This window comes from Corythoichthys intestinalis, chromosome 9 (assembly GCF_030265065.1).
Source record: "Corythoichthys intestinalis isolate RoL2023-P3 chromosome 9, ASM3026506v1, whole genome shotgun sequence".
Taxonomy (NCBI): Eukaryota; Metazoa; Chordata; class Actinopteri; order Syngnathiformes; family Syngnathidae; genus Corythoichthys; species Corythoichthys intestinalis.
The window spans coordinates 701,778-726,907 of NC_080403.1; the positions used below are offsets into that span (position 1 = coordinate 701,778).

The 25,130-nt window shown below is 41.0% G+C and overlaps 1 protein-coding gene across 4 annotated transcripts in view; it reads right to left on the reverse strand.

The window, feature by feature from the left end:
• Window positions 1-25,130, reverse strand: part of setd5 (SET domain containing 5) — a 101,985-nt gene extending 76,855 nt beyond the window's left edge. For all 4 annotated transcript variants that reach the window (XM_057845021.1, XM_057845020.1, XM_057845022.1 and 1 more), the window contains exon 1: window positions 24,709-25,130. The gene's annotated coding sequence lies outside the window, so the exon portion shown is untranslated. The remainder of the gene's footprint in view (window positions 1-24,708) is intronic.

Consider the following 25,130-nt stretch of genomic DNA (forward strand, 5'->3'; position numbering starts at 1 on the left):
CAGAGGATATATAAGATGGTAAAGGGCTGATGGTAAAGGATAGCTTGTTGAAACAGGAGAATGTCCTTTGTCAGTCGTGTCGATAAAAAAGCTAAAGCTATGCTTAGGTCGGCTCGTTTTTTTCGTCTTTTTCAGCCTTCGACACTCAAGCCATCTCTTTAACTGATCATTTTATGTTCTTCCACATCTTTGCCAGTGAATTTGGCACCAGGCACATCATTTTCAGAGAGAATTGGTAGGTTTTGCTCTATAAACATCTCCTTCGTACACAATTTCCATTCATTTCCTATTAGGGACACAGTGGCTTGTCCCTACTTGGCAACAGTAGCTAATGTCATGAATATTAATGAGCGGAAGTGACGTGTTGCTTGCGGTACGCCATTGGAACACACCCTTTGGTTCCCCTTCTTAAAAACAGGGACCACCACCCAGTTTGCCAATCCAGAGGCATTGTTCCCGATGTCCACGCGATGTTGTAGAGGCGTGTCAGCAATGACAGTCCCATAACATCCAGAGCCTTTAGAAACTCCAGGCGGGTCTCATCCCCCCCTGGGGCCTCACCACCAAGGAGCTTTCCAACCACCTCAATGACTTTGACCCCAGAGATAGGAGAGCCAAACTTGCAGTTCCCAGACTCTGCTTCCTCAAAGGAAGACATCTCGGTGGAATTGAGGAGGTCTTCGAAGTATTTTCCCCAACGACTCATGACGTCCCGAGTCGAGGTCAGCAGCACCCAATCTCAACTATACACAGGGTTAATGGTGCACTGCTTTCCTCTCCTGAGTTGCCGGATTGTGGACCAGAATGTCCTCGAAGCCACCCGGAAGTCGTTTTGCATGACCTCGCCGAACTCCTCCCATGTCCGAGATTTTGCCTAAGCGACCACCAAAGCTGCATTCCACATGTCCAGCCGATACCTGTAATCTTCCTCTGGAATCCCACAGGCCAAAAAAGGCCCAGTAAGACTCTTTCTTCAGCTTGACGGCATCCGTGACCACTGGTTTAACGGTACACTAAAATGTAATTATTAAAACTGTTCAGACAACCCGGGCACTTAGACTTCCATTCACTGTGTCAAACAGCTGTTTTTTACCTGTCCTGTTCGAGTAAAAAAAAAATGTAATTTCGGTTTGGTTTGGTTGTTTCAGCTTGTGCATGACATGTACGACACGTACACAAATAAGTAAGTCTTAAAAATTCTAATCCATGCTGATGTTATTTTCCAAATGCAGACATATGTCAAACCAATTGATCAATTTGTTTATTTCCTCACACTAGCTGTGGAGAAAGAGGCCTCTCAAAACACAAAGAATTTCTGCAAATCACTGGACAACTTGCACCGAGAATTCTGCCGTCAGTTCCCTGTTTTTGGGGGGGAAAAAAAAAAAAAAGTCATGTCACTTCAGCTGGTGAACTTTCCCTTTAGACCCTTCCCAAAGACATTAAACCACCACACCACAAACGGAACTGCAATTGGAACTTATCCTTCTCTGATCGGCTTCTAAGGAGAAGCTAATGCTTTTACGCTTCACTTATCGAAGCCAAATTTTCGAACCTTCAGAGGACTGCACAGAAGATGCTGCTGGTGTAGTTTGGCTCGACATTCGTGAAAAAGAGGAGCGAAGGCAAGTCGAAAAGAAACGTGATTCGGCAGGGTGGGGCGTACACAATTCCGGCAATGTAAGGTGAGGCACCCATTCATTCATTCTTTCGTTCTCCAAGATGTTTATTCTCACAAGGGTCCCGGGGATGATGGAGCCAATCCCAGCTAACTATAGGCAGTAGGCGGGGTGCACCCTGAATTGGTTGCCAGCCAATCGCAGGGCACAAGGTGACAAACAACCATTAACGCACACACTCACACTTATGGACAATTTACCGGGTTCAATCAGCCTACCATGCATGTTTTTGGAATGTGGGAGGAAACCGGCGTAACCTGAGAAAACCCACATATGCACGGGAAGAACATGCAAACTCCAAACAGAAAGGCCGGAGCCCAGGATTGAATCTTTGATCTCAAAACTGTGAGGCGGACGATCTAACCATTTGACCACCCCTGGTGAGGCACCCTGTATTATGACAATCACCTGTAGATATTGATAGTTTGACATCCTACTCTATGCTACTTGATCACTAATCCTGGCACAGACCATCTCATTTACCTGAATGTGCCTAGTCGCACCTAGTCATGCTTCACGCCCTTCCTCCGCAGCTCTGGCAAATGGGCAGGAGGGTTTCACTGAATAATATGGAGTAGGTGTTTCCGTGGCTTGTATCTTCTAGAATATGCTGAGCTAAGCTTTGCACTCAGAACGGTAATGCACGTAATCCCTGGTATACGAACGAGTTCCGTTCCTGCGCTAGCGATGTAACCCGGATTTCCGCGTTAGTCGGAATTAATCCTTTCAATACTTCCAAACACACTTTAAATTAAAAAAACTAACCAAAGCACGTATTATATGTCATTCATATGACAAGCGCAGGGGTGAGAGTGGGCCGGAACGGTCCGGAACACCGGTCCGGTAAGAGATTCAGCGCCGGAACAGTGTTTTGATCCCGAAAATATGACAGGAACTGTCAAAACCCCATGCTAAAAACAACCTGGCTGGCTGCCAAACAGGCATCTCCAAGAGGAAAACAATCTACTGACATCAGATTTACACACACAAGTGCTAACAACAAGCATAATTAAGTACTTGTGTAGCTTCATCCGTTTCCACCATATTTATAATTTATTTATTTATTTCACAGACGGCATGTAGCTCTCCATAGCTGTGCAACAGTTATCAGTTAGTCAGACAAGATCTGGTACGAGGAGTCGATGTGCGAATAGACCCATTTGCCCGTTCAATTGGCTGACATACTGACATGTGATCAGCATTGATAATAGCTCTGACAGGTTGAAATGCACATGTTTTCTGGAACAGCAAAAAAGAAAAAATGAACAAGCTTGTTGAATTAATGCAATTAAAAAGGTCAATGCAACAGAAAAGTGATCAGAGGAAAGAGTTGAAGAGGCTTATTAATTTTATTTTATTTTATTTTATTTGTTTGATGGGGAGTTTCAGAACATCTTCCATGTCATTGTGCACTTTGGAATTATTTTAGTTCATTTAAGGTTAGGCTACTTATTTATTTCATTATGATTTAAAACAGTCAATGTTTGTGTGATCTTTCAAAAAATATTCCATTTCACTGTGCATAACGTAAGTCATTTGTATTTACAACAGCAATTCAAATTTGCGTTTACAAGTAGCTACTGATACAGCAATAACGATTAGCATGTATCAGCGTCCGCTGATCGTCATCAAAAACATAAAATCACCCCAAGTATTCGACCACAATTGAAAACGCACAACCGTACAAACCGTACAAAAGGAGTTATATACAGCCGTCGCCTCTAGATGCTTTACAAGCAACAAATGTGCGCGCAGGCTGTCACCTCTCATTTGGCTGCGCTGTTCCTCATCAGACGCAAATTTTTACAAAAATGATGTCATTCGTTTGTGCTTGTTTGTGCTGTAAAAAGTTTTGTTTGAGCTGCTATCATTAAGGTATTTACAATTATTTTATATGGTCAATCCAAGGTCAACCAGCCCCCAATTTTGATTAAAAATGGCAAAAAATTGTGTCAATCATTTATGCTTCGTTTTTGCAGTAAAAATTTTCATTTCTGCTGCTATCCTTTTTGAGATATCAATTCTGAGTGATGACGTCATGCACTCCCCCCCCCCCCCAATTTATTGCTGCGAGTCACGTCATCACTCAAAATAAATATCTCAAACCCCCCATTTACTGCAAAATGGACCCAAATGGGTGCCATTTGTTTTTTGTTACGTTTGCACTAAATGTTCGGACACCCTTCTGTTATTGAGAAAACCGGTACACTTCGTCAGCCGCAATGGAGGTGCTGCGATTGACCTCATCACTTGAAATTAATGTCTCAATATCTATGAAACCATATCAGCACAAACGAACATTTTTACTGCACAAACGAATGGCATCTATATACGTCACAAATGTGAGGTTTTCGTCTCTTTATTTATCACTAAAATAAGAACTGCTTTTAGTTTTAGCCAATAGAACAAACTAACGTTTCAAATGCCGTGACAAAAAAAGCCTTTTTGTTTTTTTCTGCTGTACTGAATCTATACCAAGGTACGTACCCAACCGTGACTTGTGTGTACCCCGAATACTTATACAACCCCTAGCAAAAAGTACGGAAGCACCCGTCTCGGACGAGCACTCACTCAGACATTTTATCATCTAGAACAAACTCAGATAAAAGCTTGAAAAAATAATTCATTAGTTCAAAAGTGCAACTCCTTAGTATTCAGAAACACTAAAAGAAATGAATAAAAAAAGGTTGCAATGGTCAGTAAATGTTAATTTTATAGAGCAAGTGCAGGGAAATATATATGGAATCCCTCCATTCTGAGGAAAAAAAATGGACTAATGAGAAACAAACCAAGAAATAACAATCAAAACACATCTCTAGTATTTAGTAGCACCACCTCTGGCTTTTATGACAGCTTGCAGTCTCTGAGGCATGAACTTGATGAGTATTCTTCATCAATTTGGTTCTAACTCTCTTTGATTGCATTTGCCAGATGATCCTTGCAGGTCGGAGCCTTGCTGTGGACCATTCTTTTCAATTTCCACCACAGGTTATCAATAGGGTTGAGATCTGGGCTATTTGGGGGCCATGACATTGACTGGATGGGTCTTTCTCCAAGGAATGCTTTAACAGTTTTAGTTCTGCGGCATGACGCACTGTCATCTTGGAAAATGACATATTTTCAATTTAAGGGATAAGAAAGCTGTCTAAAATTTCAATGTAAACTTGTGCATTTATTGAAGATTAAACCACAGCCATCTCCTCAGTGCCTTTGCCTGATATGCAGCCCCATATCATCAAGGACAGAGAATTCTGATGTCTTCTTCAGGCAATCATCTTTGTAAATCTCAGTGGAACAGCACCAAACCAAAGTTCCAGCATCATCACCTTGTCCAATGCAGATTCTTGACTCTTGACACCTTTTTCAATGCAGATTCTTGACTCTTGACAAGGTGATGATGTTGGAACTTTTGTTTATTGTACTGTATACAGAATAGAATATACTGTAGAATAACAAAGGATTAAACTCTTTCAGGGCAATGAAGTATTCATGCCACTGATACAGCTGACTAATGATGGGACAGACTCTGAAGAAGATAGCCCTGCTGACTTAAAGGGTACCATGGATTTAAGGACTTCTAGGCTTAAGTAAGCCACACTTGTTCCCTTTTACTAAAATATGTTATTAGAAATACATAAAATATTGCCATTAATTTAAGAATCTATAATATTTAGTAAATGTTTTGACCTACGGAGGGCGCGATGTTTTATGGGGGCAATGCACGCTGGGGGTGTTGACGTGGTTGGGCTGTACTGGGAGAATAGCTGCGCTCTGTACTAGTGAAGCTAGTAGAGCTGGGAATCTCTGGGCACCTAACGATTCGATTACGATTCAGAGACTCCGATTCGATTATAAAACGATTATTGATGCACCCCCCTCCTTTTTTTTTTCTTTTTTTTTGTTTTATGTTTTGTACATTTGTTCCAAAATTGTTCAAAAATACTTTCAGGCTAAACCACACTACTATTTCAGTATCAAGTTAACATATAGCAGTAAACAAATATACAAAAATAATATTAAATAAAAAAACTCCAGTCGCCATTCAGTATCAGCAGCTTTAAACTACATTCAATTAATTTAATGTTGTGAAACAACTGTTAAATTTGTTAAAATTGCTCCCGTTATTCCATGATTTCCCTTTTGTCTACTTTCGACATGTGAAAGTTTTAAAACTATTTTAAAGATAGATTCAAGTCAATAGTTTACCTACTTAGGAGTATTTCAGATAAAAAGTTAATTAGGTTTGCTTGGAAGGTTCGCTACAACAGCCTTGCAGGGAAGTGTACTGCTTTAAGATGGCGGCCATTTATAACGCCCGCATCTAGCTTTTTGTAGATGTGCTGCTAACACAACCAAATCTCTATTGCATCTAGTCCTATATAAATGATATCCACCGTAACATTATACGGCTGTACTTGTAGCAGCTTTTCGGCAGCAGTCAGGTATGTTGTTGTGTTTTTTTATCTCGTTACATGATATGAGCTAGAGCCGTGAGTTGAGCATTGGCATTACCCGAGGTGCCGGGTAATGGGAAGCATGATGTTTAGCTACTCTCGCTCCGTTCCGTCCCGAAGACCGCGCGGCACGCTGAGTGTTGTGTACTTCCGCTTTACTTCGCATATTTCAATAATCGGAATTTGGATGTTTGTGAATCGTTCTCGAATCTTCCACGGCCGAATCGCGAAAAATCTAAGAATCGGAAATTTTGCACACCTCTAGAAGCTAGTATGACGACTGGCATTTTTGTGTGTTCAATAAACCCTTGGCTTGTACGCAATCCCTCTGTTATTGTTGTCTGCTATTTGGTGTCCGACCTTGCTTCCGCATTCGCGGACCGTAACAGATTTGTTGGTTTTCATCTAAGGCCTGGAGTTACTGATTGCAGCTAAAAGATTGATAAACAATACACATACTATTGATGTATATTAAAAAAAAAATGGACCTGGTGGTGTTAATGTTACTAAACAGTGTGCTGTTGAACGCTACCTACATGCAGCAACAGTGCAGAGTCCGCAGCTGTCACTGTCAGTAGCGAGCTTGCCGCATGACCGCCGGTGTTCTGCAATTCCTACTACACGGCGAGACGTCCTACACATGCGCACATCGGTTAAAAGCGGCAGGTACTGAGTCTTTTATAACTATTTCATTACCTCAAAATGCTGTTTGCATGCGTTTCATACTTTTAAGCATTGCGTTTTTTTGTGGTAGCTTTAAAACAGATTGTTGATCTTTTGACCACATTATGCTAGGTTCATATTGCAGGTCTTAATGGACAAATCAGATTTCTTTCGTGTTTTTCCGACTCGAGTGAGGCGTTAACTTGATGGTCTGAACAGGAAAAGTTGTATAAACGTGGACCATTTCAAATCCGATCTAGGTCAATTTCGTATGTGGGTAAAATCTGATCTGGACCACATTTTTCCAGAATGTGGCGGTGCTTTGAACTGTCAAGTCCCCCTATATCGGAATTCATGCAGCAATTGTGTCAGCAAAGAGCGAGAAAGACAGGGCGCTACGGTAGCGATGGAGCTATGCATTAGCGTTAGAGCATAACTTGAACGTGTTTTTTAGTGAAGAGGCTGGCTTGACAACAGCTATAAAAGGTAAATTGTGAGTCAGGGGTAAATAAGCCTGAGAATGCTCGGTTTTCTTTCTGTGCTCCAAATGAGCAATATTTCAAGATTGCTTACACAGCCGAGAGTCGGGGCAAACTGTCCATATCTGTGTGTGCACGCACTATCAATCCATATAAACTTTGAATATAAGACTAAACGGGGATTATCTATGTCTGCTATTTATGTCCTCTTTTTGAAAATCAAAATTTGATCACCCTTGAATGACATTGAGTCAGCATGTGTAGTCCTTTGTTTTGATGCTCCTGCACGTGCGGGTCAGTTTGCTCAGCGCATCTCGGACTGCGAAATAGTACGCATGCGTGATACTTGAAGGGGCTCAATGGACAAAGGCAGTCTGAACGGGCATGGCAAAAAAAACAGATATGACAAAAAAAGCGGAATTGTGCATTAAGACCAGTGGTATGAACCTAGCCTTAGTCACGTAGCATATTTAAACCAACCTTTTTTGATATTACTCTGTTTAAATAATCTTTTTATGCATTTTATGCATTTTTAGTAAGTTTACCTGTATGCATCTAAACAAAACAAGCTGAAAGTTCACGGTAGTACTTTGGGTGTCAAATTCGCCTCTTGTATGACATTTCACCGGTGTAGACATTTTGGCAGAACTAGCCTGGTACACCAGACTCAACGCTGTTCCAGCTATTGAGTCTGGCCACCATTCCCACGGAAACAATTTCCAGGGCGGAGCAAGCCACAGCAAACAGACAGCGGAGTGGACCAATCAGCGACGGGCAGACGTGACGTTAGAAAAATGGCGACGGCAGGACGAGGGACTTGGGCGCGGAAGTAAACATACGAAGAGAGCGGAGTTTATTCGACATGGCTAGCGCGAGACAGACTGTTGTCAATGACTCGTTTCGATGTGTTTTTGGTCATTTAAAACTGATTTTACCGTGGATTGGAACATATTCTCGGCTCTGCCGTTCACCATCTGTGTTGCTGAAGAGACGACTTTCGACGCGCAAGAGTGACGTTGCTCGTGAAGAACACGTCACGCAAATAAACGAATCTGATTTGTCGATTGATTTTGTATCTGCTCGAAAAGGCCGTTAATGGGATGGTTCCCAGAATATTTCTCTCAGTGTTTGAAAAATACAGGGAGAATAGTCTGGCAGAGCCAGGCTATGGCAGAACACCGTTTTGTCCTACTCTCGTCTCATTCAGTCTTTCCGGTTCATTTTGCTACTGCTGCTCGTCAGTGCTGTCCTGCTCATTAATAATTCTCTCGGGTTCAAATTGAAAGGGCTGAACAGAGGACATGTTTATGTCGCTAGAGTCACTCTCTGGAAGCCCTGCAGCTTAACCCAAAGACATCACTGCCCTGCAACGTCAACGACAATGGCAACCTACTAGTTAAACATTTTTTATAAAAACAAAAACATCAAAAGGATTTTATATATCAAATTATTTTAACTCATACTAACGTTTTTGTGTTAAGAACTACAAGTCTTTCTGTCCGTGGTTTTAAACGGCGACGCTCACACTAATACAAAAGAAACGACGCACCCATTACAGATTTGCGTTCACATAACCAAGTTCTCCATTTGAATGATGCCGCAACTTCGCGTGAAAAGGATGTAGCAGTCATGCCATCCAGTAGGAGGTAGTGCAGTTTTACAATGCAACAACCATTACACAACATGTGGCTCATGTTATAAAATACAAAACAACGCAACCAAATGTTGCAAGATACACAAGACGAGGGGGCGCCATTTGCGGCGGATGTGCAGGCCCAAAATGACGTGCAGCCTGTGCTGATGTAATCGCAGCATGAGACTTTGCTACAGTTCCCTTTAAAAGCCTGCTGGGAAAAGTTGAATCGTTCCACTTTTCAGCCCATAATCGAAAGCTTGCGTCTACAATGCTGATATTCGGTATTCAGGATGTCCCTGATCATGTGATTGGAAATCGGGCCAGCTCATCATTTTCTGAAAATCGGAATCATGTCAAAAAGATTGGGTTTTTAAAATGTATTTATTTATTTCTATTCTTAAGTATTAACTCATTGGTTGCCAGTGACGGTGATAAGCTTCCAATGCATTTTGACTGGAAGGTTAGGCAGCGATTGTCCGATCGCCAGCCAAGATGGATAGGACGTCAATTCCTGTCAATGGCAGTGAAACATGATTACTCAATGCCACCCTTCCCAGTTTAAATTTAACGTCTATCACTGTCAATGGCGGTGAATAAGTTACAAGCAACAAAATATTACAAAGGTATAACACTTAAAAATGTCCCCGATCGGACCACATGATAAGAAATCAGGCTTCAGCACGTCATTTTTAGATCAGAATGGGGTGAAAAAGATTAAGATTATTTATCATGTAAGCGCTACAGAAGAAAAAAGTCATCAAAATGTACAAGGATATCAACAAAAGAAACAAAAAAAAATTGTGTTGTACTACGCAAGATTTTTAGTTCGGAATCAAATGTAAAAAGATTGTTTTTAACCTAGTATAGGAAGGATTTTGTCAAAAAATTATGTTTTGTAATAAATTAATAAGTTGCCGAAGTATTGGATCGGTACTTGGTTTTGGCAGACATTCAAAATCTGGTGCAAAAATATGTGATCGGAAAAACGCTAATCACTAGGTAAACAAAGCAGGGTTCATCAAGTCAAGCTTTCTTGATTTTGTGGTTTAAAGGGCACTTATTCAGAAACCATATGTAAATCCATCATTGATAGGATTCTGTGCCCATAGGTACATTTGATACACTGCCAATGGGTTTTCCCATTGGCAGTGTATCAAATACTTGTTCTCCCCACTGTAAATCTGAAAACCGGAAACTTTGACTAGTTTTAGAACTGATGGGAACATGCTGCCTATTGTTTTAACCAGACATGTTACCGGTTTCTAGGTGTACCGTGGTATTAAAAGCTCACAGTTTCAAAACCACAAAAATTTTACGTCATACCGTTCCGACAGTATTAACCATTTTTTTATGTCCCAGAAATGCAGGGAGAAATCCCTTGCTTGCAGCTGCAGGGCTCATCGCTCCCCCTCCGGTAGTTGCTCAGTGAGATAATTGAGTCAGATGTGCGACACGGTGGCTGGAGGAGTTTAAGCACCTGAAAATTTTCCCCCATTGAAGAAAACCAAGTCCTTGGTAGGTGAATACTTCATCTACAGAAAAGTTACAGATGGCCGCGGCTTAGAGGAGGGCCAAATGATATGTAAAACACGTTTGCGGAGGGTAGCTGCCAGGTAGGATTGGGCATTGTTTGAATTTGAACGGTTCCGATTCCACGTTTCGATTCCGGTTCTAAACGATTTGCGATTCTGATTCTTTTAATAGGCAGGGTCAAAAAAATGTAATCTTTTATATTTATTTAACTTCTCGATTTTTTTTTTTAACTTTGAACTTTCAATGAACTTGAATTTCTCAAAGGGCTATTTTTAACTTGCATGAGAGAGAGAGAGAGAGAGAGAGAGAGAGAGAGAGACAGAGAGAGAGAGAGAGACATCTTTCTGCTGTGAATTGAAATGAGTTTATCACAACTAGACGTCTATGGTCATCAGTCCTGTTGATTTTGGAGCAATTACGGGTCACTTCCTGTTGATTTTAGGTTACTGAACAGGAATTGACCCAGGAATGTCCCCAAACGAATGGACAGTGACTCAAACTCAACAGGTCAGGAAGTGATCTATAAATTCCCTAAAATGAATGGGAAGTGACCTGTAAACGCTTTCAAAACCAGGAAGACTGGCTCTGGTTTCTGTGCCATTGACGGCATTAGTTCATTCGCTCCCTTCCCAGTCGAATTGGACGTCTAGCGCCGTCAATGTCAGTCAATGAGTTAACATAGACCACGGGTGTCCGAAACGATTCCACATAGGGCCGCAGTGGGTGCTGGATTTTATTCCAACAAAACAAGATGATACCTTTTCACCAATCTGGTGTCACAAGTGTAATCAGTTGATAGCAGTCAGGTGCTGCTTGTTTGAGGAGAAACTTCAGTGGTTAAACTGTCTGTGTTCGATTGGTAGGGACAAAAACGAGGACAGACAGCGGCCCTTGAGGACTAGTTTGGACACCCCTGACATAGAGTGGGAATTTTGTAAGCGACCTGTCGTTGTGACTAGGCATGTGCCGGTATGAGATTTTGACGGTACGATAACCGTGAGCAAAAATACCGCGGTTTCACGGTATCACGGTATTGCAATTATAGCTCCAAAATGTGTTATTTTGAGATGTATGGGTTAAAAAAAAAAAAAAAAAACTTCTTTCCATTGAACAGGATTTTTTTTTTAGAACATAGTTGCAAATTGGAATATGAATGTATTGTTAAAATATATAAATTATCAATTAAAAAAAAAAAAAACAAAGTTTAAATAAAATTAAAATATAACGTAGACTATACCCACAGCCACAGCTCAAGTTGCTCAAGTTTAGAGCAAGAACAAAATAATTTCTATAAAAAAAGTAAAAACTCTTTTGAATAAAATTTTTAAAAATTTATACTGCATAATTTTTTTTGAGGACTGAAAAGCTCAAATGAAGTTTCGCCATTTTCAGCCACTGTGTCAACTCTAGTCTACATGATGTCATGCCTTTGTGTTAAAAAGAACAAAGAATTCAAAAGATAATAAGTTAGTTAAACATGTATAAATTAGTTAAAATGTAAATATTGTTGTGGAAAGGTTTCATGTTAAAAAATAATAATAATAATAATTAATTGGGAGTGAGACCTCTCCTTGATCCAGCGAACGTGGATTTGTGCTTAGGGCAAGATCATCTTTCCTCAATTAACGATCTTTGATGCTATGCCTTTTTTTACCTTTCATTCAAGAGAATCATGCTTGTTTTCTCACTCTGCGGCTGTAACACTCGACGAAGTTGCTCTCCCAGCTAAGCCTAGGCTAACATTCGTCTTTTATAAGCTTTTAGTTAGTTTGTATATCGAATTTCAAAGGAAAATATGTGTTTTGTTTTTGGCGAACTCATAGTGCTAATCTGTTTAGCTACTCACACATGGAAAAATACAATTGTACAACATTTTAAATGTATTCATTCTGTATATTTCACTTACCACGATTTGAGAGCTCAATAAATTGAAGAAAAGAACGCCTTATGTTTGGAGTATTTGTTTAGGGTTCGCTGGCTGTTTAGCTGATAATCACTTTCACACGCAGCAACAAACGGGAGGGGGTGAGCGCTGCCGCGCCACGCCACGCCACTTCTGGCTGGATTTTTGACACATGAAAAATGGCGAATACCGTACTACAGTCTGACGGAAAATTTTAGTGGTTTTGAAACCGCGACGTTTTCACACCACGGTAAACCGTGAAACCGGTAACCGGCACATGCCTAGTTGTGACCTGTGTTTCGTTTTCTTCGATTCTTAACAATGACAATTTTTTAAAACGATTTACTGATTCTTACAATCGTGATATATCACCATTTTGATGTATTGTCACATACTTACTTAAAAGCAGGTGCTCCAAACAAGTTGGCTCAGTTTGAGTAATTTTACGTGTGAAATATTGTCATCCCTTGACAATATCATGTCCTCTCAGTCCATTGACGTTGAGAGCAAGATCTCACCAGTGAAATCACAAGGACTCCTACAGGTTTGCTGCAAACAACCATTTCCTCTCTGACCCTCCAAATATCATTGAGAGATTGTGCTAAAGTCTACTGGCACAAACACTGGACTTCCCCACAGCCTAAAGTTATGTGAATGCATCATTGCAAACTATTGCAAAATGAAGGTCCAACCTTTAGGAAATTCAGAATAAATGTGAACAATCCCCCTTTTGCAGAATGTGAGCCGTCAACTAAAATGTTTAAGTGTCATATTCTCAAAGATTGACATAAGCAGAGGGATTAAGTGAATGAACTGGTGCCATTGTTTCTGGGAAATCTTAAAGCCAACTTGGAGAGCTGGTTCCCAGACTCTGAAATCATGAAGTGCTTCTCCATTAAGGGAGAGCCAAAAAATCGATTATTAGATGCCTCGCGATTCGACACGTGACAATTCGATTACGATTCATAAATGTTCAAAAACGATGATTTTCCCTAATAACTTTATGACAGCCGCTAGTAGCGGAATGAAATCAAGACACGTCTGCCGCCCGGACACCTTTAATGGACGCATGCACAACGTTATGATGGATGCTGCCGGTTGCTGTGCGAGAGATTTACTCCTTTTCAAAAGACTCGAAAATAAATTTGTGTCTGAAACAGGCAGAGACTGACCCAGCGGTCGCACTTTAGGTCCTTTTCTGTGCGCAAGTTATTTTTTAGAGCAAGAGGGGAAGAGAGATAGCTCATTGCTCCTTGTCTTTCAGTTGTCCAGCAGTAGGTCCAAGTCGTGTTAATTACAAAAAGTCTCTAGTGTTTTGCTAATTCCCGTGTCTACCAGAGGTGAGTACACGAACCCTCTTGTACTGTTTAGCTTTTATTGTTGTTGTTTTTGAGATGTTACTAGTTAGCGCAGAGCGCTATGCTAATTAGCCACTTCGCTAACATGTCTTTCCATGTCAAGTTGTGCGTTGTTTGGTGGTGTACAAAAGTTACTCCAGATGCAGAACGTTTAAAACCAGGATTAAGTACAGCGGTAACACTACAAACATGCGAAATACTACAGAAATCTGTGAAAACAAGATATATTGGTTAAAGGAAGTCATATTCCTAAAGACAAAAAGAAAAGAAAATGTGGAATTTATTCCACCTGTGTAAATTTTATTGTATTGTTGAGAGAAATAAGTACTGCCTTTGAAACAGCTAATGTTTCTGCACCTTCTTTTGAAAAACAGCATCTCAAGGTCAGCTGTGTGTTGTATAGGCACGTTGAGAAATAAGTACTGCCTTTAAAATGGTTAATATTTTTGCACTTTCTTGTAAAAAAAAAAAAAAAAAAAAAAAAAAAAAGCGCAATGTAAAAGGTAGCTTTTTGTCGTATGGGCATGTTTCCATCGTTCGTGTTGAACCATTAGGATATTTTAAATAAATAATGGACATGAATTTGTTTGGCTACTTTATTCATTAGTAATGTACGATGCATCGATAATCGTGATAACTGTGATCATCTTCAATACCGTGATCATCGTTCAATAATAAAATCGTAGCACCCTGAATCGAAACGTGGGGTGCCCAGGACGGCACACCCCTAAACTCCATATTTTCCCCATGTAACATTTCACCCCCAGTTCCTCAGATATGGATGCCAAGACCTGGAGAAAACGTATTGACTCTTTGGGAAAGAACAAAACGGATGACAATAGCAGAGATCACCATAACATGGTTGACCGAGAAGAGGCCATGTTACAGTGGTAATTGATAAAGAATCTGATGGTCCAGTCCAAATTCTTGAAACTTAAGCTTAAAAGTGAATTGTTTCACTCAGCAGGACCTTGATCTGCACTTTATTAGATGGTATTCAGTGTAATATTGGTTGATTACTGAGCACACAGCACTGATTGCAAATACAGGTAGTCCCCGGGTAACGACGTACCCGGCTTACAAGATTTCGACTTTACGACGCCCGAGTCTCGTTTTATCTCCAGTCATTTTTTTTGTTTTTGTCGCGTAACAATGTCTCGTCCGCCACCTCTTAGCATTGCCATTGATAGTAAGTATAATATACAGGGTTTCCCTCTACATAAAAAAGATCTTGCCGCACCGCCACACCAAAATAAAAGCCGCCACAACGTGCATGAGATTTTTTTTAAGTTTTAAAGATCATTCTAATGTATAATTTGTATAATTTAACATGACTTTGAAATTAATATATGAAGTTAATTTTTACGCACAATTTGCCATAAGTTGTGTGAAATAGCACGTCAAATACAAATTGTTCCTTTACACGCTTTATTTTGAAAAATGCATCAGGCGCCCGAGTACGTCGGTCAGTGGCGCGGAGATGGATATCGGGAAAACCACAGATCTACAGAAAGGCATTTGAAATTAATTAATGTACTTCTGGTTTAAGCCTGTGAAAACGACCCTAATATTAACATAGACTAGCGTAAAGTTATTTATGGTGTGTCTTTGACCCGTATCGTCGCGTCCTAGCATAGCATTTGTTCGGCGCTGACGTCACTCATACCGATGAGTATTTTGAAGTACAGTATTTTGGGAAAGACAAGTTCCTGAGTACGAGGGTCCGCTAACAAAATGACCGTTGTTGTGGTGGAGATCTAGACCGTCACGTTCCGAAATATTTAATTAGCGTCTGAGGCTAATGAAAAATTTCAGAAAGTGAGGCTCACACTCCCAGGTGTCCTTCAGTTCCGAAGGTATTAACTCCGAAGTTCCAAGGAGTAGAAATAACCAAATGGTATGGAAAGTGTTGTATTTTAATGCTGAGATAACGTTTTCAGAATCTGGAAGGCGCACAGTCCTGGGTGGGAGAAGTCTCAAATAAGCAAAAAAGTAACTTAACTGGTTAATTTCGACCTTCGGGTTATTTCGCCAGTGTAGGAACGGAGCTTGTTCGTAACCAAAGCACTACCTGAATACGTATATGTATAGTGATGTGATAGTGATGAGTTGATGTTATTACCTGGTTTGACATATTTGTTTGCGTTTATGCTAAAATTCAGAAAAGGAAAGCTCAATAAACATTCACAACACATAATGAGTCATTTGAAAGCTAGCTTTGTGTAGAATATGAAATAGCTTCGAAACCATTGATTGGATCCAAAATGACTGTCATCTTGGCCCGCAAAGTGTCCATGTTAGCAACTTGGAAGGCAAATCGTTACATTTTTTGCCAATCAGATCTTTCATAAAGGGTTATAATTTGAACGCTATCAGTGTAGAATCTGATATCTCAACGCATTTTTTTCCTGTGTCAGTTACAGCCCATCAAAATAATTGACTTCGGTCCAAAGTGGTGCAAAGTGCACGTTCGCAGAGTCTTTGAAGCCAAATTATTCAATATTTTGCCAATGAGATTTTTCATAATGGGTGTGCTTTGAAAGCATTGTGCAGAATATGAAATAAGTGAGAAACCCAACGCCATTTTTGTTAGAGCCCAACAAATTTCTTAATTTTGGTTCGGAGTGATTGTGTGCATTAATAAGACAGTATTAGAATTTCACCTACAAAATGAAGAACAGACATACACAGATGTAAAAAAAAAAAAAAAAAAAAAAAAAAACACAATAAGTCCTCATTTCACAGCATATTGCGTCGCTCAAACAAAGGGAGCTGAAGTTTTAACACTCAAACGTCAGCTTCCGGCAGTATACTAGTATATTGACGGAATTTATTTTTGGTAGCGTACAAAGAGCATGTGTGTGTGTGTGTGTGCGTGTGTGGTAATTATATTTCTTGTCAATGAATGTTCCTGAGGCATTTGTGTGTGAATGTTCATTGTTCTAGGAGGTGGTGCGATGCTAATTTTCGAAATGAAACATATTGTCTGTTTAAGTGGACAATCTGTGTAATTTTCTTTGTTATGCGTCACTGCCTAGTAGAGGTGGGAATCTTTGGCCACCTAACGATTCGATTACGATTACGATTCAGAGGCTCCGATTCGATTATAAATCAATTATTGATGCACACAACCCCCCCCCCCTCCACACACTTTGAATTTTTTGTACACTAGTTCCAAAATTGTTCAAAAATCCTCTCAGGCTAAACAAACTACTATTTCAGTATCAAGTTAACCGTTAAAAACAGTGAATAAAATACTCAAGTCCCATTCTGTATCGGCAGCTTTAAACTACAATTAATTTAATGTTGTGAATCAACCGTTAAAGTTGTTAAAATTGCTCCCACTATTCCATAATTTCCCTTCTGTCTACTTTCGACGTGAAAGTTTTAAAACTGTTTCATCATTTAAAGATAGAGTCAAGATTTTGCCGATTTCTTTTTTTTTTTTTTTTTTTTTTTTTTTTTGTTAGCTAAAAAGTAATTAGGTTCGCTACAACAGAGCCTTCTAGAGAAGCCTACTGCTTTAAGATGGCACCTGTTTACTAGCGCGGGAAAGTGTCATTTCGCATATAGTTCTTGGTATATGATTTAACATGGCTGTCGGCTGTCATTCACATCTAGTTCTAGATATATGTGATATCCACCATAGCCCTATGTTGCCGTATGTTTGTAGCAACTAGCAACTGGCCGCTGTTTGTAGCGGCCGACGGCCGCAGTCAGGTATTATTGTTTTTTTTTATCTAGCGGCATGAGTTGAACATGATATTTACTCTCGGTCCGTTCCTCATTGCGTCCCGAAGACCGTGCTGACTGTGTTCTATTTCCGCTTTACCTGGTACAATTCAATAATCGGAATTTGGATGTTTGTGAATCTGTCTCGAATCTTCCACGGCCGAATCGCGAATAATCTAAGAATCGGAAATTTCGCACGCCTCTACTGCTTAGCATTACAGTTTACCTACCTGGAGTATCATATACCACTTGAAAACCAGCAGCATTGTACTCTTTCTGAGGAACTATTAAATCTGCCAAACTACACATCGTTCCAGGTTACAAGTGAATTCCATTCCTTGGCTGGCGATGGAACCCGAATTTTCATTAAGTCAGAATTAACCCTTTAAGCACTTTAATTACCCCAAAAATATTAAAATATCTGTCCAAAAACATGTATTTTACGTCATATTAATAAAATAAAGTAAAAAATAAGCTACTGTGAGGTACGTCGTGTTAAATGCCGTTATATTCAATCACTATTCGGGCTTTAAAAAAAAAATAATAAAATAAAAAATATTCGGGCTTCACTCGCGAGTGAGTCGCCTTGCTGAGGGAAAAGGGCGCTGTGGAAAAAGTAGGGTGGCGAGAGAGGGGTGATATCATGGCCGCTTAGGCCGCCTCTCAACGCGAGCCCGCCGTCCGAATTTAAAAAAAAACAGATCGGGACCCGCAAGAGGAGTCGACGCCGGGGGAGAAGTTGCAGCAGCAGCACAATCATGAGAACAAGGGAGTGTGGGACCTAACGCCGTCAGGGACTGCAGGACGGTGGCGACGCTGCTAGGGGAGGAGGGGACCCTGACATGGCAAGAATTACTGTAGGTACTGTTTACGCGACTAAAAAAATAAATAAAAACGACTGGCGAGAGAATGGCGGACGAGACTCCGGCATCGTAAAGTTGAAATCACATAAGTGGGGTACGTCGTAACCCGGGGAATACCTGTAGTCAGTTTGCATCTGTATACTTTATGTTTAATTTAAAGTGCCTGTGACACAAAAAAGCATGTTTATTTCATATTACACGTTATTATATGCTTCTGAATGAACTGGACCGCTTGGATGTGTGTGGAAGCGATCGATATACTGTATTTATTCCATTTTTTGAATCCCGCGCCATGAAAATGAGTGACTTCCGGCTCCAGTCTCTCTTGAGGAAGAAGGTGAATGTGACGTCAGCCGAGTAACCATCTCGCAATACAGCCATAGCATGCAGAAGGACTGCGGATTCAGCTGATTTTGCGGATTCATTCGTTTATTTTTTGCGTCACACCAGCCTAATGTGCTACAGGCTTTTATTGCTACACCAGGGAGAGTGGTGTGAGGCTTTTTGGATTTCCAAAAGATCCTGGTTTAAGCGATGGGCAAAACAAGTCTGACAACCGAGGGACGAACAAAGAAGAGAGTAAGCTTTGTGTTTTATATTATGTCAAATGCTTGGATCATTGCAAACGTTTTAATAAGGAGGTGGATTCCAATTTGTGGGTGACAATACTCCCTGTCAACCGAGAAGGCCACACGGCCGACGGCTTGTGGCACACCATGGTCACTGGCTGATAAAGGCGTGACCGCCTACAGAGCGCTTCCCTCTTGGCCTCGAGCAGCCCGCTGCTCGATTCGCCGGTTGTCAATTGTGTAGACTGCCACCCCCTTGGTCCTCTTTGCGTGCTTGCCCGCACAGCGCTTTCCTTCGCTTTGACCTGAGCAGCCGTTTTGTCCACCGAGAATGCGCCATTTTTGACGTTTATTCCCCTCTGCGTCCCGGAGACGAGCGCTGCCAGCAGAACAACGAGCCGAAACTTGCTCGCCGTCGGGGGCTAGCCGATCGGTGAAAACAATCAACCCTGCCGCGGTGTGTGACATGAGTCGGGGTAGTTTTGTGTGATTTTTTGTTTTAAAAGGCGAGAATAAGACTTAGAAAAGCTGCTCGGTTCGGGTTAGCATGTCGGCTACCTTTCACACCTCCTGTTTTATTTACGCTCTTTCCTCCCTCTCCGAAGCCGGGGCAGGGAAATGACAAAAGCCGGTCTAACTCCGGTGGCATAAGGTACCGTTCGGGAGGTTTAAGAAGTCTGCAGTTTTGACCTTTATGCAGTAATTTTGCCCTGTCGTACTGAATAAATTCATATTCCATTTAGCACAAGACTGTTATTTGTCATGACCATATCATTTATTTAGCAATTGGGCAAAAATACTTAGATAAAAAGAATATCCTGTAAACATATTGGAGTAGAGAGATTAAACGGCAGATTAAAAGACTTATTTCTCGTCATGTGCGCTGAGCCAAATTGTTGTATAAAGTCGAATTGTCTTAAAATATGATTTTAATTCACATAACAATGCTATTTAAAATATTTTTTTTATCCTGTCACAGGCACTCATCGAGCTCCCCAAACTCCCCCCAATTTGAGCAAAAACGTGCATTATGCTGGAAAAAATACAGCAAATAGTAGTTTGTTTTCTTGTCACAGGTCTCAGTCTAAAAGGGGAGAGTCGCACACTTCCCTTGTAAACAGAAAACTAAACTGGGCCCCTGTCAATCCTAGCCTGTCTGCACATTCCTTATATCTCCAATGTTTCACGAGGCCCGTGTTTGGAGAAAAATGCACACAATTCTCTTAATACCTAGAGGATGTGCACATACCCCTTTCATCTGAGGTACGGAAAAAGAAAAATATCTCAACGTATTGAAGTATCCATATATATGGCGTTTTACAAAATAAAATTTTGTATCCAGTAAGGCCAAATTTAACAAAAGTTGTCAAATGTGATCATATGACTTTCATTGTTAATGAGCCTCAAGCACAAGTGAACCCATTGAAGGTGTGCAAACCTTGCCACCTGGTGAAACAGGAAATTAGACACTAAATAAATTCTACATTAACTAATGCCCACTCATGGTTTAATTTCATGTGATATGAACAAAAATTTTGACTGATATATCTTGCCACAAATCAGGGCATTTTCTCCATTTATTCCATATAAAATGTACTTCCTGACTTTAAAAGGAGACATACGTTAGAATAGTGGCCAAAAATGGTACTGCAACGAGGATCAAAATATTGACATGCACAATGTCCCGTTCCCATTTGGGCTGCCAAATACGAGCTTCGTGTCATCATACCAAAGTTGCATTTCAATCAGAAACTGGAAAATGGACATTTCTGAAGAAATTCGCTGTGCGTGTCAGTATATTTGTGTACAAGTACGCACAAGTACATAAGTACATGTAAACGCATACAAACGTACTTGTGGTACAAGTACATACAAGGACTCGTACTTGTGATTTAAATGCACGCAAAACCCGTGTAAAAATTGGTGTAAAAAATGAATAATTAAAACACTGAACTTCATTGAAATGCCTAAATCATGTTGCTTTGGGGGGGTCAGTGGTACAGAAGTCATTCCTCGTCTAAGTATCCTTGAGCAGGATACTAAACCCTACGTTGCTCCTGGTGCTGCGTCACCAATAGGTAGATAAGCATAGAGTGTGAAGCGCTATGAGGGCCTTAAAAAGGTGGAAAGGCGCAATACAAGTGTAACTAAGTTTACCATTACCATTTAACCGATCAGAGGACGGGGTGAATACTGGTGCCAGAGACAGCAGGCAGGAGAGAGAGCCGCGGCTAAATCTGAGCTGAAATACCCGAGTTATAATAAGATTTTTTCTTATCAGCCGTCCGTCCATCCATCCATCCACCCATCCATTATCTTCCGCTTGCTCCGGGGTCGGGTCGCGGGGGCAGTAGCTTTAACAGGGAAGCCCAGACTTCCCTCTCCCCAGCCACTTCAACCAGCTCCTCCGGCGGGATCCCAAGGCGTTCCCAGGCCAGCCGAGAGACATAGTCTCTCCAGTGTGTCCTGGGTCGTCCCCAGGGCCTCCCGCCAGTGGGACATGCCCGGAACACCTCTCCGGAGAGGCGTCCAGGAGGCATCCGAACCAGATGCCCAAGCCACCTCAGCTGGCTCCTCTCAACACGGAGGAGTAGCGGCTCAACGCCGAGTCTCTCCCGGATGACCGAGCTTCTCACCCTATCTCTAAGGGAGAGCCCGGACGCCCTGCGAAGGAAACTCATCTCGGCTGCTTGTATCCGGGATCTTGTTCTTTCGGTCATGACCCACCTGGTCTTATCAGCCGGTCGGATTTAAAAAAGGCCAATACCAATATACGTCAAATTTCCAACACTTATTCAGCATGTTGTTCTCTATTGTATTTTTATTTTAAATTGCCTTCAAGTTGACATATCTGTTCCATGTGTTGTGTTGGATTTTATCAAGTAAATTTCCCCAAAAATGTGACTTATACTCCAGTGTGACTTATGTTTTTTTTTTCCTTTTCATTGCGCATTTTTGGGCTGGTGCGACTTATACTCAGGTGCGACTTATAGTCCGAAAAATACGGTAAATACACATTCTTATAGCATAAGCAAACATGCATTCACATCCTTGACTTACTTCTGCAACCTTATGGTACGTTTACATGGTGACACTGCGACACCACGACGCAATGATTGTGTTGCGGAATGGCCTCGCCTTTTCATGGTAAACCTGCAGTGCCCCCAAGGACTTGGCATGAAAACTACATCGTTTTAACGCGGAATTGCAACATCGTTTGAATGGAGACGGAACCACATAAATGCAAACATTAAAGTTGTCGTATTCTTGGAACGTCACCATGTAAACGGCCCCTGAGTTTACGAACCCTCCAGAGCCAACCAGAACGAAGACAACAAACTTATCTAGTAATTGTCTGATTGGTGAAGGGCGGGACATCCATTGTAAATACCAAAGACTTCATAATGGTATTGACGGGTCAGATCGGTCGTGCAATGCACCTCGCATTCAAGTAGGGGGCCGCCCACATCAAGAGGAGCTATTCACAAACACAAGCACACAGCGATCTAAAGCCTGATTTCTGTTGAAAAAGTACGAAAGCTGTGCCGCATACAGACAGAAAAGATTGAAGATTGAGGAGTGATTTGTTTGAGGATTCAAGGTAATTATTCTATTTTTCATACCATGCATGCATTTTGAAACGTGAAAAAAAAATCAATTGTAGAAATTAGCCACTAATGCATTGGCATTATAGTTCGCAATATTTACGTAAAATAAATGTTAACTGCACGTTTTTGTTTCTTTCAACCATGAATCGAGACAGTTTTACGTCCATGTCCATAAAGAATCCGGTGATTTAAGCATTTATTCACAAGAATTTTCACTAGAAAAGCTCCATCAACATAAGGCGGCCGCTAGCTACATTTACTAACAGACTAGCATTGTACTTTGACATATTTATGTAAAAGAAATGCTAACTGCACGTTTTTTTGCTTTTAACCAAGAATCAAGACTGTTTTACGTCCATATCTATAAAGAAATCAGGGATTTAAGCATTTATTCACAAGAATTTTCAACCAAAAAAGCTTTTGTCTGCGATTCCACTCGGTCAGCTTTGACGGCCTCGCCAGCAATGCAGGCCCTCTATTTAGCGGCCCCGCGCCCGTCAATACATTATGAAGTCTATGGTAAATACAGAATTAAATTTTAGGAGCTGAGAATCAACTTTGAAAATCGGAAAATCTTGGCGTAACGATTGAGAACTGTGTTTTTAAGTATTTCCAAAAAACATGTAATTTTTAATGTTATTGTCTATTGCAATATTAGGGCCATTTAATGAATAATGGAAGTGCAAATCTTACCTATTGCTTCTTTAAAACAACTGGTATCTCATAAATAACAGTTTATTCTTTTTGGAAAAGTCTCACATTACAAGATTCTTTTGGTACATGAACAGAAATGTGATTTCTGTGTTTGCTACTACAAGAATACACAAGCGGCTAGACACCTTAACGAACAAAATTTAGTAGAGGAACGGTGTTTTAATCTAAAACAGCTGACAGCAACTCGAAATAGGGCCAATTGCATGTTCCCGCCCATACAGATGAACATGAGGACATCCTGTGCTGAAAATAGTATACAGCACGTTCAAATTCGATCCTACGAAATCACTACAACTCTTCTTCGATGAAAATGTTGCTAATGATGGCCAGATCCGATTTCACGATGTCCAAGTCTGCGGCAAGATTTGCACTTAGGCATTAAAACAAAACAGACTCGAACAGGAAACGAGCTCCTCGATAAAATACACCCATTTCTGTTAACGGTTGGGGGTTGGTAGGTGGGGGAGGAGAATAGCAAGTCACCAACCAAGCTGATCTGTTCAGTAGACTGCCCACACGCAGGGGAGGGCGAATGCACAAATAGAGGAGGAAAAAAACAGATCGAGCTTCGGGTTCACACGCCCGAGCCAAGTTAGGAATTTACCTACAGACCTGTCATCAAAACACCGAAAGCGGACATAATTACATATCGTCAAATCACAATAATGGATCCGTATCACCCAAACGCTTTGCGACAGTGTCAAATTGAGACTATCAAGGGGGAGCAAACGCCAACTACAGCAGCAGCTGGTCGCTTGCGCTAACACTAGCCACATACCTGCTAACTGCATCGTGGATGTTTTTTTTTATATGGAACTCGACTGGGCCCTCCGAGTTTTGCTGCTGGTACGACCACAATAAACATTTGGATCTCACAAATGATGGGGTAATCGGATCCGAGGGTTATGTAAAGATGCGATGATACAATATAGGGTCAAATATGTCGATCGCAAGGCTTGTTCGACAAATAATTAAGGGTGAAATAAGGTTTAAACCGGCGTTTTGTGTTTGAGGACAATTACACTTTGTGAAATTAACTAAACCCAGTGAGCTCGGCTCATGTTTGCAATGGGGGAAAAACAGCTAAATAAGACTGAGTACTTTAAACATTTACACATATATTCATGTCTAAGACATACACGTCTGCAAATACATATATACGTATGTATACAGGACATTTTTAATATGCTGTTTGTCTCAACAATTTTCCTGTATCAAAAACAACACGAGGCGCTCATAACGAAGTCATGAAGACTAGTCACAAACCTGGAGAAGCGCGAGATGACAGACAAATGTTTGAGGGACATTCAGGTCACCCGCACAATCATGAAATAGGAAAGACAGTGGACACCATCTACTTAGTTTGATAAACTTAAGAGGATGCTAAATAGTTAGCTAGCTATGTTAGTTAGCCTCATAGCCTTGTCGAGATATCATGATAATGAGTCTGCTATATTGTCACAGTCCCACAAAACAGAACATTATTTTACAAACGAGCAGAACAATCAGTCACTTACCTAAAGTTGCATAATAAACATGCACCAATGCGGCAAATTCATATAATTCCTTGGAGTAGCCCCACATCAAATCCAATCAAACCAGTAGGCCCGTCCGTCGGCCGCGGTGTCTCCTGTATCCTTTGGCCTTAAAAGTAGCTCCCTCTCCAGTGGTAGGAAACAAACTTCTCCTCTTCTCCCACAAATAAAGGGAAAGGTAAATCCCCCGTTTCCTCCAAGTGCACTACATCCATTGGGTTTCTGCCATATATCCAGGTGAATTAGGTTTTTTTATTTAAAGGTAGCGTAAATGTGCAATTGCTATTTTTTTATTGGGGTACTGCTGTATATGTAACAGAGATCTGATTCCGTCTCGGATCTTTGCATTCGAGAGGCGCCCATCCCCCCTCGCCGGCATCGACCGCGGGACCAAGCGAAACTGA